This window comes from Saccostrea echinata, unplaced genomic scaffold (assembly GCF_033153115.1).
Source record: "Saccostrea echinata isolate AGI-Se365-2 ecotype Australia unplaced genomic scaffold, CSIRO_AGI_Sech_v1 ptg000022l, whole genome shotgun sequence".
Lineage (NCBI taxonomy): Eukaryota > Metazoa > Mollusca > Bivalvia > Ostreida > Ostreidae > Saccostrea > Saccostrea echinata.
This window is the reverse complement of record NW_026889771.1, coordinates 17,732,501-17,745,505: the sequence shown is the minus strand read 5'-3', so window position 1 is coordinate 17,745,505 and position 13,005 is coordinate 17,732,501. Positions and strand designations below refer to the sequence as shown.

General features: G+C 35.2%; 1 protein-coding gene and 1 pseudogene across 2 annotated transcripts in view; one reads left to right on the top strand and one right to left on the bottom strand.

Annotated features, from left to right (window-relative positions):
• The window catches only part of LOC133190571 (phosphatidate cytidylyltransferase, photoreceptor-specific-like), a 217,557-nt gene that overhangs the window by 60,895 nt on the left and 143,657 nt on the right, over positions 1-13,005 (top strand). The gene's annotated exons all lie outside the window — the stretch shown is intronic.
• LOC133190574 (myb-related transcription factor, partner of profilin-like) lies at positions 6,392-9,581 on the bottom strand (annotated as a pseudogene).

The window sequence follows — 13,005 nt, the reverse complement described above, 5'->3', positions numbered from 1 at the left end:
ACATTTTCAGCTTCTTCTCTGGAACCAGCAAACCAATTTCAACCAATTTTGGCTTATAGCATCAATGGGTGAAGGGGAACAAAAATTGTGAAATTCGTGGCCCCTGCCCCCCTGGGGCCTGAGGGGTGGGGCCAAAACCCTCAAAATTAATGCAATCTTTAAAAATCTTCTTTACTCCTGGACATCAAGCAGTCAAACTATTGGCATGATTGTAATAAGCATTGAGCCCTGTACCAAAATTGTGAAATTCATGGCCCCAGGGTCAGGGGTTCTGATGCTAGGGCGGGGCTATATAGATCATATAGTGAAAGTGCATTGTTTCTTTGAAAATCTTCTTCTCTACTCCTGGGTATTATTGAAACAAAATGAATACATAGTTATGATAAGCAAGGGTGACTCTACCAAAATTGTGAAATTCATAGCCCCAGGGTCAGGGGTTCTGGTGCAAGGGCAGGGCTATATAGATCATATAGTGAAAGTGCATTATTTCTTTGAAAATCTTCTTCTCTACTCCTGGGTATTATTGAAACAAAATGAATACATAGTTATTATAAGCAAAAGTGACTCTACCAAAATTGTGAAATTCATAGCCCCAGGGTCAGGGGTTCTGGTGCTAGGGTAGGGCTATATAGATCATATAGTGAAAGTGCATTATTTCTTTGAAAATCTTCTTCTCTACTCCTGGGTATTATTGAAAGAAATTGAATACATAGTTATGATAAGCAAGAGTGACTTTACCGAAATTGTGAAATTCATGACCCCAGGGTCAGGGGTTCTGGTGCTAGGGTGGGACTATATAGGTCATATAGTGAAAGTGTATTATTTCTTTGAAAATCTTCTTCTCTACTCCTGGGTATTATTTAAACAAATTAAATACATAGTTATGATATGCAAGAGTGACTCTACCAAAATTGTGAAATTCATGGCCCCAGGGTCAGGGGTTCTGGTGTTAGGGCGGGGCTATATAGATCATATAGTGAAAGTGCATTATTTTTTTGAAAATCTTCTTTTCTACTCCTGAGTATTATTTAAACAAATTAAATACATAGTTATGATAAGCAAGAGTGACTCTACCAAAATTGTGAAATTCATGGCCCCAGGGTCAGGGGTTCTGGTGCTAGGGCGGGGCTATATAGATCATATAGTGAAAGTGCATTATTTCTTTGAAAATCTTCTTTTCTACTCCTGGGTATTATTTAAACAAATTAAATATATAGCTATGATAAGCAAGAGTGACTCTACCGAAATTGTGAAATTCATAGCCCCAGGGTCAGGGGTTCTGGTGCTAGGGCGGGGCTATATAGATCATATAGTGAAAGTGCATTATTTCTTTGAAAATCTTCTTCTCTTCTCCTGGGTATTATTTAAACAAATACATGGTTATGATAAGCGAGGATGCCTCTTCCAAAATTGTGAATTTCATGACCCCTAGATCAGAGGTTCTGATATTAGGGCGGGGCTCCATTTATTATATAGTGAAAATGCATTAATGCTTTAAAAACCTTCTCTGCACCTGGGCATATCAGAGGCAAAAAGAGTTTTAATAAGTTTTAATAAGGAAGGGTATTTTTACCAGATTTTTGAACATCAGAACCATTTGATCAAGTGTTCTGGTCCAGGCCAGGGCTCTATTCTTTTGTATTCTATTGAGAGGAGTTATTCCCATTTGCCATTTACTTGTGTTAATTAATCACTGTAAATAATGTACTTGAAAGGTTAATAGAATCAGAGAATTATGCAAGAATTTTTATTGTATAATACGAAAAGTACTTTCATAGTTTTAATGATCAGGTAGACTTGTAAGTAACAGATAAATAAAAATGAGACAAAAATAACCTGTCTTATTAAATGTTCATCAAAGACCAAGAGAGGCCAATGTAAGAGATTTCAACAAGGAATTAAAAGAGTACAGAAGCACTGATTATAAGTTTGTTTATATACTGTCTGGTGAGAGTGATAAAGGGGGAACAGATTAGAACCTAATTTATGTACTGTTAATGAACACTAGACTAATTATTTTGTTGATCCTGATCACCCTATTTTTGTTGCTTTTGGGCAACAAAGCTTCACCTTTCAGTTCATTTTATACTCTATGGATCCTCTAAATTGTTGTATTATACTCAGGTGACCGTTAAGGCCCTTGGGCCTCTTGTTTTTCTTATAGTGCGGAATTATAGGATGAAAATTAGCGAGCTAAAAGAACTAGTAGATTTACATCGGATTTGTTATTTGAGTTATAACAATAACTGATAGCAGAGAAAATAATCTGTTACATATAAAAACTAAAAAAACTATTGTGTTTACTTTCTTTTTAGCTCACCTGAGCCAAAGGCTCAAGTGAGCTTTTCTGATCAAAATTTGTCCGTTGTCTGTTGTCGTTGTTGTTGTTGTAAACTTTTCACATTTTCATCTTCTTCTCAAGAACCACTGGGCCAAATTCAACCAAACTTGCCACAAAGCATCCTTGGGTAAAGGGGATTCAAGTTTCTTCAAATGAAGGGCCACGCCCTCTTTCAAGGGGAGATAATTAGGAATAAGTGAAAAAATAATGGCGACATTTAAAAATCTTCTTTTCAAGAACCACTGGGCCAGGAAAGATGAAACTTATGTGGAAACGTCCTCAGGTAGTATAGATTCAAGTTTGTTCAAATCATGACCCCCGGGGGTAGGGTGGGGCCACAATGGGGGATCCAAGTTTTACATAGAAATATATAGGAAAATATCTTTAAAAATCTTCTACTTAAGAACAGTAAAGCCAAGATTGGTCATATTTATATGGAAGCATCCTCAGGTAGTGTAGATTCAAGTTTGTTCAAATCATGACCCCCAGGGGTAGGGTGGGGCCACAATGGGGGATCCAAGTTTTACATAGAAAGATATAGGAAAAAATCTTTAAAAATCTTCTTCTTAGGAACAGCAAAGCCATGATTGGTCATATTTTTATGGAAGCATCCTCAGGTAGTGTAGATTCAAGTTTGTTCAAATCATGACCCCCGGGGGCAGGGTGGGGCCACAATGGGGGATCCAAGTTTTACATAGAGATATATAGGAAAATGTCTTTAAAAATCTTTCTCTTTAGAACAGCAAAGCCATGATTGGTCATATTTATATGGAAGCATCCTCAGGTAGTGTAGATTCAAGTTTGTTCAAATCATGACCCCCGGGGGTAGGGTGGGGCCACAATGGGGGATCCAAGTTTTACATAGAAATATATAGGAAAATATCTCTAAAATCTTCTTCTTAAAAACAGTAAAGCCATGATTGGTCATATTTATATGGAAGCATCCTCAGGTAGTGAAGATTCAAATTTGTTCAAATAATAACCCCGGAGATAGGTTGGGGCCACAATGGGGATCAAAGTTTACAGAGGAATATTTAGGAAAAAGTCTTTTTCTCAAGAACAGAAAAGCCATGATTAGTCAAATTGATATGGAGGCATCTTTGGGTAGTGTAGAATGAAATTTGTTCAAATGAGGGCCCCCGGGGGTAGGGTGGGGCCACAATGGGGGATCAAATTTTTACAAATGAATATATGGGAAAAAAATCTGCTGCTCAAGAACAACAAAGCCATTTGTTATACTGATATGAAAGCATCATCAGGTAGTTCAAATTCAACACCCCCCTCCCTGTAAACTTTTCAATACTGTACTGATTTTTGCTTTTTTTCCTAGCCAATGAGCTCAGGTGAGCGATGTGGCCCATGGGCCTCTTGTTTCTTTATGCATTCAACTTTCTGTTCTATGCAATTCCAAATACAGACATGTCTGTGTAATCTTTTTCTGTACTTCTAAACTACTGCATCAGACCATTTGTGAAAGGCAGGTCAAGATACATTATTTTGCGCCAAACGTCATGAGTAAATCTTCGTGCCTTTTCTTTGGAATATGTCTTCAATTGAATAAGTGTACGTGATAGCTTCTATGAAATTTTAAAAAATATGTTGCTATAGCCTGATTTTTGAGCGTAAGAATGTATATATTTATCACACTGTACATATAACATATTGTATACGGGCAGGTAACATAAAAGCAGCGCTAAGTTTTCTTACACATTTTATATTCCTCTTTACCCCCAAAGCTCAATGCATTGATACAATAAAGTGCCGAGTCCACAATGTTTTTAAAGTTGTAAAAATGCACACGATTGCCTTTATCTTGTGGCTGTAAGTATATAAAGTGGTCTGTCAAGTTCTTCAGCTCAACAACTCTTCATCCTTCGTTCCATTTGATGTCATTATATGATCTACATGTACATCAGCCGTGTCGTCTGCTTTGGAATATGGGTGTAAGTCGTTTGCGACATGTATATACGAATATTCCATTTCATAAAAAAAGTTTTATATTTGTTGTCCTTTTTGTTGATATGTTATATTCTCTCATTCGCTCTAATGTACTTGATCTACCTTTACTGCTGAGCTTTCCTGTAACTATTCCCGGGAACTTTTCTCGGAGCACTTTGTTTACAACTGCAGTCCACCATATTGAAATAGGCGAATTTCCGGAATAAGTGGACCGAAAAATTCTTACTTTAGAATTCACATGTAATGTCACGTGATCGCTATCTGTAGCTATGTTAACTCATAGATCAATTGCACAGTAAATGTACTGCACTTGCCATCAGTCGTCTTTTTTTTGTATCATATCTTCAGGAAAGTCGTACTATATACCTATCAATTAGAAGAGCACTCACAGTAACTCGTAGGACACTTGCAGTAAATCTTAGGACTCTCGCACTAACTCGAAGGACACTCGCATTTTATTGTAGGACACTCTCGGTGTGGTGAGTACTACGAAGTTTCTTGAAAGTCGCAAGAATGTTGAAGATTTACTACGAATAAGTGTTCTGAGTGGAATGCGAGTGTTGTGCAGTTGTCTACAAATACTGAAAAATCATGCTGTGTCCATGATTGTTTTGAAAAATCTCAAAACAATCCCCAAGTTTTGCAATTTGCTGCAATTAAACAAGAATAAGGAAGGTATCCTATGACTACCTCCCCAATGAACCCCGATTTGCTGCAATTTTTGAATTCATAATTAATCATAGCTCTAAATTGTGACAGTGTAACAGGGCTTAAAGAAACCACAATCAAGGCGTGGATTCCCATTTTTCTTTTAGACACACTGGAATTGTATTGCTGGACATATTGACGCTCGATAATTAATTTCAAATTTGACGTTCAAAGTTTAATTAAAATCAAGGGATAACTCCTCCAGTATGTTATGATTTTTAAGAATTATTTTATTGTGTGATTTGGCAATCTTTTTCCCATCTCACTTTCACTGGGACCCAGAACAAACATCATTTTTAACCATCTCCCTTCCTTCACTAAAACAATTCATCCAAATACTTAATAAACTTTTAGCAAGTGTTGCCATAAACTTTGCACACACATACCGTAAAGTCGCTTGTATTGCCCGCACTTTTTTCTTCAGAAAATTGTTTAAAATTAGGGATGCGCTTAATACATCGGAACAAAATACAACCCCCTTTTTTCCGGGTCATTTTCACGGTGCGGAGGACCATTTTCCCGATCCATTTGAATTGAATTGATTACTCTTTGTTACCAATTACGTCAAAGTTTATTACTATTACTCTAATTTCAGAGTCATTTACGTCAGCCCTACCTGTTGTAGTCATATACATCTACCCTACCTGTTGAAAAAAAAAGATAATCGTTTCATAAATAAAACCACAATGAAAACCGATCTTTGTTTTTGTTTTATTTCCATTGTGTATTCCGCCATTTTGAACTACCGTCGCTTATGTCATATACAAGAACTGCATGTCGCTCAGGACATAGATATATTAATACCTATAATGAGTCAACAACTATAATCTTTGTGATATATTTAATTTAACTGCTTTTTTTTCATTTTAATTTATTCATTTTTTTTGTTTTGGTCATTTAAAATTTAACATCCATGTATTTTTAATTTTTGAGAAGTTGTACTTTGATATCTATTATTTTCATACGTCAGGCAAAAAAGATAATTATACAAACATAAGTAATTTTTCCCTTTTACATTCCTGAAAATATGAGGGGGTCATTTCATGATTTGTATGACTTTGTAATTTTTTTTTTAATGCTTTATTTTTGAAAAAGACTTTGTTATTTATGCAGATATCCACAATGTTTACTTTTTCTAAATTTGTAACTTGTAAAGAAAAACAGTAGAATGTCAATGGATTTCATTAGTCTACATTAGCATGTACCATTAAATGTAATTAACTGAACCAACCTGTCTTCTCTTTTCTCTTTAGATTTTGAACCATCCTAGGAACTTAAACAAAGAGATTGAGAAATGATAACACTATCATTTAAAATGAAGTCACTCTGATATTTGTATTCAAAAGTATGTTATTATCATTTTCAAAAATGACATTGGATAGAAATTAAATGTACATGTATAATTATGTACCATGATCAACTGAACTTAATGTATCTTTTCCATTTGATGTCTGTTCTTGACATTGTGAACCTGCAATAAATTCTATTCATCAGTTTTTCATTCATTGGCAAAGACTGAGATGATGCAAGCAAATCAGTAAATTAAATAAGAAAAATAGTATCAATACACTAAGAAAGTTAATAACATTAGAATGCTTGTGTGAAAAGTTGGAATTACAGTTAATATACATTTATTAAAACTCTGTTTAATTATAAGGAAGAACTAATTTTTACATCACACAAGTACAGTTTTGTGCTACACTTGTAAAATACCTTGTTGTGCAGACTGCAGCTGGCTCTCATTCACTTCTGAGACTTGGAATGTAGAGGCTTTAATAATATATATAATAAAAAAAAACCCACATCAAAGTTCAAAATCATAGAGAGAGAGAAAGAGAGTCAAACAATTTAATACTATTTTAAATGTTTTTACCATCTGTATCAATTCCTCCCTCCACACCACTAACACTTGGTTCACTCTCAGATAACCTCAAGAATGTCTCTTCTCCTGCAGTAAGTGGGGGTTGGGGAGGGCCTCCTCCAGTCTTGGGCCTTTTAGCACTATCCAACTTCTCTTTGCCTGTATAAACACATTTTACATGGTTCATTATTATACATAATGACAATCTAATTTTATTTAATTGAAAAAAAAAATAACACAAGACCTTAGAGATTCAAAATGAATTTATATCCAGAGATAAAGAGATGACAGTTTTGTTTTGTTGTTCTTGACCTATTTTACTGAACAAATTAGAAGGCTTGGAAACAAATTCAAATAATATACTAGTTCCTCTTTCTAAACAGTTAAATACAGTGCCCACTGTCCAATCCGACAACTGTGCAATCCGGCACACTGGACTTTCCGACCTCATATTTTATTCCCAAATATTTCTTTAAATTTTACATAGAACAAAACACTGTATATTCCGACCACTGTACATTCCGAATTCCGGCGCTTTTTTTTCATCAAAACTAGATAATTACATTATGATTTCACCTGGGTAATCCGACATAATTACACGGGTGTTCCGTAATAGTTAATTACGTGTAAGTTTGAAAGTGTTTATGTAAGCGTTAAATGATCAGTTTTTTAATTAAAAAATTCGGCAATCAATTCTCTTTGTTATTATCAGTTTTATTCTCGCATTTAAGAAATAGCATCCACGCGACAGAAAATAAAAAGAGTACATGATATTTTGATTATATTAATATTTTTAGCTTGAAATTAAAATCAAACATGCAGTCAGTCCTTCATAAAGCCATCTCCATAAAAAAAAGAGTACGGCGAACGTAGCATGTAGACAATACACAAGTTGAATGGTACATCTTGTCTAAAAGAAAAAGTTTCATTTCAGGGTTAATATACACTGAATTAAGCAAGGCTATGCACATAACAGATTTGCCGGAAGCAAAAATACCGCTTTAAGTTGCCCATTAAATTTTAAAATATTACGATTGTTTGATAAAAATCACAATGTTTTGAGTTTCGTCCGGTTTGTATATATATACACTGAATTAAGCAAGGCTGTGCACATAAAGGATTTGCCGGAAGCAAAAATACCACTTTAAGTTGCCCATTAAATTTTAAAATATTACAATTGTGTGATAAAAATCACAATGTTTTAGAGTTACGTCCAGTTTGTATGAAAAGTCGCGTGACGGTATTAATAGCACAGTCTATGTTGAGAAGTAAACAGTGGAGAAAATTCGGAGAGAAATGTAGTGTAGAAAAAAAAATAATACCTCTGTGTAAAGAAGGTACATGTAAACGAAATATCTACTTAACCATCTACTGCTTTAGTAAAATGCTAAAAATTAAATTGCAACATCTCGAAGCGATCGGCAGTTCCATCTGTTTTGTCCATTAAAAAAACAAACATCGTATATTACTACAGAGTTTACTAATGCTCAAAGAAATGCTAATTAATGAAGGTATATTTTATACAACAAAGAAACACACAATTATGCAAACATTTTGACAATTAAATACACGTGTACTCTAAACCTAATGAAAAATGGTTTTTGAAGTCATTTGACACCAATCATAACGCTCAGAAATATTCAACACTGGGTAATCCGACACACTGTCTAATCCGACATTGATTTTATTTCCCGCAGCATGTCGGATAAGACAGGTTTCACTGTATATCAGTATGAGTTTCAAGGGTATTTATTTGATAAATATAAAAATTTCATTAAGCAAATCAAAATTTTGTGACAGTAAAATTTTACTTCTTTTCACCTTTACTTAAACTTACTTCTTGACTTGATATTGTAATATTTTTTCTTTATTTCTTCCAATTTACGCTTCTTTGTGTCAAATTGTCTGAAAATTATGGGAAATTGTACGTCTACAATATATGTGACACCTGAACAAGAATTAGATCCACCACATTTTTCACTCGTATGTGCGTGGATCTATTTATAGAAATGTTGCAGTTCCCTTTAGTGTATACATTAGCCAAAAAGTTTGGTTATCTTGCATGCCAATTTAATATAAGCCTACTTTAAATTTACAATTGTAGAATTTACATGTATTTCCAAGCAAATAGCACATACTGTATGTTAGACCATAGCATAATGTTTAGCCTACCGATCAAAAGCATACCTCGCAAAAACAAAAGCGACTTTCATATATTGAGGTCTTTTCTAGTATCACTTGAATAGTAGTTGACGCGAATTTTTCTTTTTTCAAAAAAGAAAGAAATATATGGTAGATGTATGTGCTTTCTCCCTCATCACACTCGGGGGCTATAATATGAAATAAGAAATTTGATAGCAAACCGTCTAAACCTTCGTATGTATTATATCGATGAAAAGGATCATCTGATTCACAATTAATACTTTCCTTAATACTTTCAGAATCATGATAAATGAGGCTATTGAGAATGTGTGATAATTTGCTTAGAGTACGTACGAGTTGAGTTTGTCCACAATTGATTGCCATTCTTTTTCTTTGATTTCTTTCCCCTTTCCTTTCTTCCCACTACCCTTAAATGACCCAAATAAAACTGATGTTCAAGATTTTACTTCCTCAATAAGTGCAGCTTCCTCATCCACCCCCCAATTTTGCGCCCTTTTTCTCTCAGTGACAACCTCTGCATCCATGACGTTCAATAAATAATGCAGACGACAAAAATAATGTGATCTTTTATTTACGTGTAACCAATGTGGTTTCTTACCTTTTGACAAAAAAGAGCTCCTCCGGGCCCCTTCAATCAGCGATAAAAATCCACGAAAACAGTCTCGCGAGAAAAAAAAATTGAGAAAATTCTCAACTCAAGTCTTGAGAATTACCCAGCTGAGAATATTCTCAAATCGTTTTATGGCAGTGAATTTGAGAATATTCTTAGCTGAGTAATTCTCAAGACTTGAGTTGAGAATTTTTTTTGAAAATTCTTAAAGTTTTATGGTGGTGGGGCCTGACCTATATTTTCAAGATGAGTGAATTTTAGCCATACTTTAACAAAATTAAGGGTGAATTAAAAAAAAACTAGATGCTGTCATGAGACAGTAATACCCGCACTAAGGTGTTTGCCTCTAAATGCACACTCCTTCATATTGGGCTTACCAAAGAAAAAGTCAAAATAATTCTACAATTTACACAGTACATGTTTCGTAAAATCGAGCATAAAATGGTCAGGTGACCATGTGACCTATGAGCCTCTTATAGGTATTTCCTTTACTTAATTCATTACCAGTCTGAAATAACAGAATTTAATTAACGATGTAAAATAGGTTTTGATAAAAGGGGGGATATAAATTTTTGGCCCATAATTGAACTTTTTAAATTTATTTTCTCAACAACAAATAATACTACTTTAGTACAAAGCGATTTTAATGAATTTATCAAAATGTGCAAACTTTTTTTAGTATTTGATTAGGCAAAAACCTTCTTGAAAAGCCAAACCCAATCAATTTTGTCACCATCCCCCCCAACACACACACACAATTTGACTGTTTTTGGAAATAGGCCTAGATGGCAAAGTTATGTTAAAACATCGTTTGTTATGATAATTTAAAATTTGTTCTTGTACTGTACATGTACGTGAACACCTTTTTGAAAATTTCTACATCACACTGGGCTTGCGTCACCCTACTAGTACTAGTTTTACCATTATTATTTTTGATGGTGCAATCATTACATGTATATCAGTAGGAATTAATTCGTTTTGTGTTTTAATTGGATTATATTTCATGAAGTTGACAGGACCTATGACAGTCGGTAAGTACAAGTTTAAGTATAGATTGGGGTAAAATAAACCGAAATGCAAATGGTTAGGTTAAAGTTTAGAAAGGATCAAAGATCATCGGACGCCACAATAGATGAATTTCACATTCTGAAGAGTTATCTCCCGTTGTCGACATTACATTCAGTTACATGCACAGATCCAGGAATTTTTCGGGGGGGGGGGGGGGGGGGGGGGGGGATGTCCACACCTCAATCAAAAAAATTTCCAGCCCCCAGTTTCCTGAGAAGCAAAAAAAAAAAGAACAAACAAACAAAAATAGATGCTGTCAAAAGACAGTAATACCCGCACTAATGTGTTTGCCTCTAAATGCAGGCACGTAGCATCGGGGGGGGGGGGGGGGGGGGGGCAGAGGGGGCCTGCCCCCCTTTTTTCGAAACAGACCTTTTTACTATTGAAAATGTTCTTGAAAGGGTTGTTTCCCCCCACCCCCTCCCCCACTTTTTGCTGCATTATAGTCAAATAAAGGTAATGTAGTAGTGTACATATAAAATTGGGGTACTGAAAGAATTTGGAACCCACCCCCACCCCACCCCACAAAATAGGATATTTGAGTATTTTGAGTTTTGAAAAAAAAAAATTTTTGGCGCTTGTCAAGTGATGGATGGGGGGGGGGGAGGAGAGGGTGGTTTGGCTGCTCACTTTTTAAACTTCATATGTATAACTTTTCGTACCAACTTAACAGGGGTCCGTGTTTTCTGGGGGGGGGGGGGTTCCAAGGTCACTTTTAGTTGCCTTCGTATATAGATTTCGTATATAGGTTCCGGACCCCCCCCCCCCCCCCCTAGATCCGCGCATGTAAATATTTCATTACCAGTCTGATATTACCTAATAATGTAAATTCTGATAAAGAGAGAATTTTTGAAAGATTTGTGTAAAAAAGGGGGGTGGTTAATTTTCTACCCATAATTGGAACTTCTTGAATTTAATTGTCAAAACAACAAATATTATTAATTTAGTGCATAGCTTTTTTGATGAACTTAAAAAAAAAATAGATGCCAAAATTACAACTTGTGCAAATTTTTATCAGTATTTGGGTAGGACTCGGAGAACCCCTTTCCAAATCTTGACCCAATCAACTTTGTCAAAAATCAATCCCCACCCACGATTCACCCGTTTTCCTGTCATATTTCGAATAGATTTAACACAAACTTATGAAAAAAAATTGTATGTAATTATAATATAAATTTTTACAAATGTACACCTTTTTGGAAAATTTCTAGACTCGTGCGTGGAATTACGTCACACTGCGAGCACTGCTTTTACTGTTATCATTATTGTTTTGCACACGGTGTATGTACATCATTACCACTGGGATTATTAATATTTAGTGTGTGTTTTAAATGGATTTATTATTCTATCAAGTTAACAGTACCTATAACAGGCGGTAAGTACATTATGAATATATTATTTTAAATGTTTAGTATAGAACGGGGTTTGTTTGTTGTTTAACGTCCTTCTCGAGAATTTTTCGTTCATATGGAGACGCCATCACCTATGTTCGACACTTAGGGCCATTGAACATTGAGGGATCTTTTTTGTGCCAACAACTAGGGACCTCGGTTTATACAGTCTCATCCGAAGAACTGGTCTCCACGTCCCGCAGTGGATTCGAACCCGCGACTTAAGGAACAACTCCTTACTCCACGACTCTAGAGCAGATGTTCTAACCACTGCGCCTAGAATGGGGTAAAATAATCGGAAATGAAAATGGTTAGGGGCCTATAGGTGGAAAAGGGTCAAAGATCATTGGAATGCCACAATTATACAAATTATACAATGAGGCAAGTCCTTGGGGTCATTCCACTCGATCTTTGGAACCGGAAACAATAAAATAGCTGTCATTAGAGCAAAAGCCCCTAAGTCATCTTTGTATTATAACACACTAAATAGGATATATGCGATCATGACCCCCCAGAGGTCATTCCCAACCCCTAAAACTTCAAATGATCATATACATTGTATCTTGAAAATGGTTGAAAACTCTGCCCTTAACCATATGTAATATTCTCCCTCGAGTCATTATTCATTAAATGGTATAAAGGTTATGACCCCTTGAAGTCATCCTCATCCTGAAACTGGAAATGATCACAATATGACCTGTGTCAAAAGTGTGTTAGTGATAATCTGCTTGACATTTTATTCAGGACCCCCTAGAGTCAGTCCATCCTCCTAGAATTAGAAAATGAAAATCATTCAGACCCATCATTATTCTTTGTGTACATGTACATTTTTATATTATTCTCAATTTATTTTATACCAAAACAAGTTATAAATAATTTGTATAAATAAACAAGCCTGGGGCTG